Below are 6,277 nucleotides of genomic sequence, written 5' to 3' on the forward strand. Positions count from 1 at the left end.
ATTCCGGTCCGTCCTTCACGCCCTACCGAGGTCACCAGTCACCCCCCACGAGCGGCTCTCCAGCACAGCCACGGCCCCAGAAGCACAAGGACTTAATGCAGAACCCAGCAGCTTGGAGCAGAAAAGTGAACGGACTATGCATTGATCCAGGCCATCAAGTCTGCCAGAGGGGAAAGGGTGTTGCCCCATTCGCCCTCTCCTCTCTGGAAAGAAAGATGGCGGCCACATGGGAGCCTTGTGGACAGCAGGTATGAGCCGGGAGTGTGGGGGCGACTAAAACCTCATGGGAAGGGGGGCGTTTCGCTCCGCCCTTCACGCCCTACCGAGGCCACCGGTTGCCCCCCGCGAGCGACTCTCCAGCACGGCCACGACTCCAGAACACAGAAACCAATTTCTTAACTATCTGACTTTCAGTAGAAATACTCCCAGGGTCAATAGGTAAAATAGCAGAAATCCAAAACCAACATTTAATTCTTGAACCCAGCTGTAGAAAGCAAATCACTTCACAATGCTTTTTCAGCATGTCTGATGGGGGGGGGGTAAACTCTAAATAATATTGGTGAATCTTTTATTGAAACAATCTAATCAAAGCAGATAGAGTGTTAACTAGAATTCATCTGCCTCACAGGGACGGGGAGGGGTGGGGGGTGGGGGTTTATTGGGGTTCTTCATGGTAAAAAATAAGTATTGGTAAAGGGAAATGTGTTTGATATTTGCATGACTGAGACATAAACCTGAAAGCTTTGTAACCTTTCCCACAGTGATTCAATAAATAAATAAAAAATAAAAAATAAATGACATGACATTAATAAGCACTTCAGCAAAGGAGAGGTATTGCAGATGGCTCACAGACAAATGGAAAACGTTCAGCATCATACATCAGGGAAAGGGAAATCAAAGGTTCAATGAGATAGTACTTAACACCTGAGGAAATATCCTTTATTAAAGAATCCTTTATTTACGGAAGACTATATCCTTTAGTATTAAAGAAAATGTCCTTTATCCAAAGTTTAGAAACAAGAACTGGTGAGAATGTGGGGGGGTTGAGGGGAACTCTGACACGTTATTGAAAGGAATATAAATTGGTGCGGCTGCTTTGGAAAAAGTATGGGACTTCCTTTTAAAAAATAAAAATGGAAATTTCCTATTAAACAGTAATAATACTTTGAGGTTCGTATTCAAAGGATGTAAAAACACTACTTTTTAATTGTATATTTTTACTCCTTTGTTCAGAGAAGCATTATTCACAATAGCCAAAACATGATATAAACCTAAATACTCATCAACTGATGACTTGATTAAAAAGATGATTTCTAAATGAAATACTAATATACCATTTGAAAAGATGAAGTTGTGCCTTTGGGGACAAAGTGAGTATAACCTTAGATGATTCTGCTGAGGAAAATTAATAAGGAAGTGAAAGAAATCTATGGATAGTTCATTTATTTGTGAGAACTCCTAACCCAAATCATTGCTAACATGGCAAGAAACAACAAAAATAACTGCTAGTCAGTGAAAACTAGTGGTTACCAGAGGAAAGGGTGGTGAGGGGGGGGGGGGGGGGGAAGAACATAGGGGTCTTTCTGGTGGTAGGCTGACACTGGAATTTGGTGCTTAGAGTGGCAACAATTGCACAATGTTACCAACTTCTATGGTAAAGCAACATCACTTCAATAAAAAGTTTTAAAGTTTTTGAGTGGGAAATGAGTTTAGCAATACCGAGCTTGAATAGAATCTTAGTATTTTAATTAATTAATTAATTAATTTTGCTTTTTGGGTCACACCCAACAAATGCTCAGGGGTTACTCCTGGCTCTGCACTCAGGAATTACTCCTAGTGTTGCTTGGGGGACCATATGAGATGTTAGGAATCAAACCCAGGTTGGCCACGTGTGAGGCAAAAGCCTTCCCCACTGTACTATCACTCTGCACCCAATCTTAGTCTTTTAGCCCAATCTTTTCTCCTAGTGATATTGCTGCCAGCTCATCAGGCACCTTTACTTAATCCATTCTTAGACTTTTATCTAGTAATTATTTATGCTATTCAACTGAGTTTCACCTTTTTATAATTTCTACCTATTAAACCTCTCTAGGGTCACAGCAGAGAAGTACTTAAATATATGAAGACAAGAGAGAGAGAGAGAGAGAGAGAGAGAGAGAGAGAGAGAGAGAATGAAAGTGCCTGCCATAGAGCCATAGAGGCAGGCTAGGGTAGAGGGTGGCAGGAGAGAAGCTGGTGGTGGGAAATGGACCCTGGTGGAGGGATCAGGATTTGAATTATTGCATGACTGAAACCTGATTATGAACAACTTTGCAACAACTATGTGTCTCATTTTGACGCAATTAAAAATATTAAACAAAAAACAATGAAATTTTAAAAAACTTAAAACATAAAAAAGAAAAGAGAAGAATCCCCTGTAGTGTCTGTTTATTAAGGAATTGCCTTCCCCAATCCCTTATAGCTGAGCTCTAGAGTCATGTGGCCCCTAACGTAGATGCCTCAGAGACCCAGGAGCCTGTGCACAACCTTATTCCCTGGAATCACAAAACTTTTTCATTTTTCTGGTTCTAGGAAACAAGGAACTCACAGACAAATCCAAGTAATGGTAGATAGTGGAATAGCGACCGGAACTTTGTAAATTTTGTCTTTTTTTTAATTTTTATTTTTCGTTTCCTTTAAATTTAGGTGCTGTAATTTATACAACCTTTAATAAGAGAGTTTTGAACATCCACTGTTCCCTCTCCAAACCCACAACTGCCATCAACATCTCTTCAACCAAGGTTACCTTTCTCTCCCCCTGATGCCTCCTTAGCAAACTAAAAAAATTTTTTTCTTTTTGGGTCACACCCAAAGAAACTGAGGAAAAAGCAGTTTCTTTGGAAAATTCTATGGGTAAATGCAGTTTGGTGTTAAATAGTCCTCACCATGCACAGGAGTTACTCCTGGTTCATGCACTCAGGAATCACTCCTGGCAGTGCTCGGGGGACCATATGGGATCCTGGGAATCGAACCTGGGTTGTCCACATGCAAGGCAAATGCCCTACCTGCTTTGCTTTTGCTCCAGTCCCAGCAAACTAAAAATTTTAAATTAAAGTTTGGGTCATCTGTTTATAATAGCGTTGAATCTTGTGGTTTTGGTATACATAGTTACCTCATCTCTAAACCACCAAAATGTCCAAAACCCTTGACCAATGCCCTCATGTTGTCACCAGTCCTCCACATCATTCCCATTCCACCCCCTCCCCCTGGATCCTTTTTTTTGGCATTTTAACAATTCAAAAACCCAGGGCCAAGACTTTGCTAATATTAGACAAGTGCCATTTCCTAAACAGGAACCCTTTTTATAAATTGAGCGTAAGAGGAATAAAATCTTCTAGATAGCTAGGAGCTACGTGAAACCTGACGTTGGATGATGATTCTAATTCCCAGCTTTCCCCAAGGATCTCATTCCAGTGCTGCAGCATGAACACTGTCCAGTTACTCTCTAGGCTTCTCTTCCCCATTCCATTTCTCTTAGTTTCCTCAGTTATCGTGATCCTGATAGACATAAGATACTTTCTAGAAGGCACATGAGCGAACATTTTTATTTTGAATGTTAAGCATTTGTTTTGATTTGTATCTGGGAAAATAGAGATCTAAAGACAGAGCCGATTTAAGGAGAGATACGCAGTCAAGGTATGATGCTATAGCAAACATGAGGGCAGATCTGTAAGACTGAAGTTTGAGAGAACTGGATGGGCTGGTTGTCTCCCTATTTCACTCCATGTTTCCACACCCAGACACAGACTATGAGAATTCCTTTTTTAGATAGCACTTTCACACGGCAGAGTCTGGCAAACTCCCCATGGCGTACCCAATATGCCAAATACCAGTAACAATGATGGGTCTCATTCTCCTAAAGAGCCTTGAATATAATCTCAGGGCTAGGATGAAGGAGACGTTACTGGGGCCTGCTCGAGGCAACCGACGACTAACAGGATGATTTGTGATTTGTGATAGCACTTTAACCTACCGTAATAGGCCATAGACCTGCTGATTGGTTGCCCTTGGATTCAGTGTCCTTCCTTTTTTGACCCATCAGTGATTATAAATATATGTCTCATGATGTAGTCATAGGGAACCCAAGTTTTGACCCTTCAGAAGAAACTGAGGAAAAAGCAGTTTCTTTGGAAAATTCTATGGGTAAATGCAGTTTGGTGTTAAATAGTCCTCAGTTTCAATTCCATTACTCAGAGAATTGCTGCTCCCTGGAGTTCCTGAGTTGGGATTTCCATCCCTCCGTAACCTCTACCCTATTCTTCTGAGAACTGAGTATGATTGTTGGTGCAAAACTGCTTTCAAAATCATAAGGACCTCATGGGGAAAAATGTTGTCACCATTGTTTAATAAAACTCTGAGTGACATAGAGTAATGGGAATTCATGTTCCATAGGAAATGGCTCATTGTCTCTAAGAAAAGAAAAATGATTGAAGTTCTATTAACAGTTATGTGAGCACAAAGACTACTTAGTCACTTCTTAATTATGACTTTGACCAAGTCCTTGCCTCCTTGTTAAAGCGAAAGTATTTGTATCTTCTTTTCCTACTCTCAGGTTGGGTTAAGGAACCTGCATGTTACTTCCTCTCTGCCCTACTCTAATTGGCAAGAGTAGGTAACAAATGAGAAGTTTCTTCATGTTTCCTTTGTCCCTTTTGGGGGCTGATAGCCGATTTGAACGTGCTGATCCTGACCATGGCCCCCTCCTTCCATCTGAACAGATGGCGTGATTTTTTTTTTAATTGAATCACTGTGGGAAAAGTTACAACGCTTTCAGGTTTAAGTCTCGGTAATGCAATGATCAAACACCTTTCCCTTCACCAGTACTTATTTTTCACCACCAAGAACCCCAATATACCCCCCTCCCACCCCTCCCAATGCCTATCTTAACTCTATCTACGTTGATTATATTCATTATTTCGACAAAAGATGCACCATTATTGTTTAGAGTTTACACCCAACATGATGGCGTGATTTTAACCAACCCTTCAGGTCTGCTTACAACCATCAACCTGGTCCTCAGAAGCCTTTCCTCTAAAGATCTCACTACATGGAAATGAATATCATAATGTTCCATTTTATGTGTTAAGTGTTTGCGAAAACTTGCTGTCATCTCATGCTTTTGTAATAATAATTCTATATTCCCTTTGCCCTCGCCTTTATCTGTTTTGAGATGTTTGCTTTTACTTATTATTGATCTTCAATTGGCCAGTTACTCTTTGATCTTCCCCGTGGGTTTGAACTTGAATGCCACCCACACTGTCTGCCCTCAGCCCCCATCTCTCCATTAAACAGTAATGATATGTAAACAAACTCCGGAGGCCCTTGGGGAAAGAAGGGGCCCAGGAGCCAACTTCCTGGGCCTGTGAATTGTCATTGCTGTAGCCGACTGTTTTGTAAGTTCTTCTGCCAAGTTTCTATGGGAGCGGAGAGATCACTTTCTCCCTTTTCAAAGAGCAGGGTGAGCCGGGGCCTTGAGCTGGCGAAGGGCTTTTAAAATCATTTTTCAAAGGAAACCTGAGCTAAGAGACCATGTGGTTGGCAGAGGGTGGTGTCATTTTCTGAGGCGCTCACGGAGGTTTGAGGGGTCAGTTCTTATAGGCTCCCCAGCACATGTTTAAAACCTGCTGTAGAGGTTCTGCCAAGGGACAGTGCTGTCCAGCTAGTGGCCCAAGGGTTCAAACAATGACTCGGCTTCACCTCTCTGCCTCTCTGCCACCCAGGAACCCAGTGTGAACTTTCTCTTCAGGGCCTGCGGCCAGAATCACACTTGTCCTCACTGTTTTTAGTTCCTGTCAATCAACTTGATCCTTGGGGTTTCTTGAGGTGAAATAAAACTGGGTGCCAAGGCAAGTTAGGGTGAACTTATGTCTGAATCATGGAATCATAAATAATCCAGTTAATCCAATCTCCTGGACAGATTGGGAAGGGAACTCAGAGGGAAAAGACTGTCTCAAGTCACAGAAGTGGCGGCCAACTATCACCACAGCATACTTCAGACAAAGAGCACTTATGCAGGAACTGAAGGTTGCTTGGCCACTGGTCACTCACCCAGGTTCTAAGTCTACAGATGGCTGTCAATCAGATCCCAAAGAGGTTCCTAAAGCAGTAAAGCTAAGACATGAACTGTGAGCCAGAAAACTTCAAACTGCACCCTTGTTCCCTGTAAAGAGATTGTTTATGGAGCAAGGAGACTAGAGCCATCTCTCTCTCGAGAATATGCACAGGGGCATATTCTCAA

Source organism: Sorex fumeus, unplaced genomic scaffold (genome assembly GCF_029834395.1).
Source record: "Sorex fumeus unplaced genomic scaffold, SorFum_2.1 ptg000044l, whole genome shotgun sequence".
Classification (NCBI taxonomy): Eukaryota; Metazoa; Chordata; class Mammalia; order Eulipotyphla; family Soricidae; genus Sorex; species Sorex fumeus.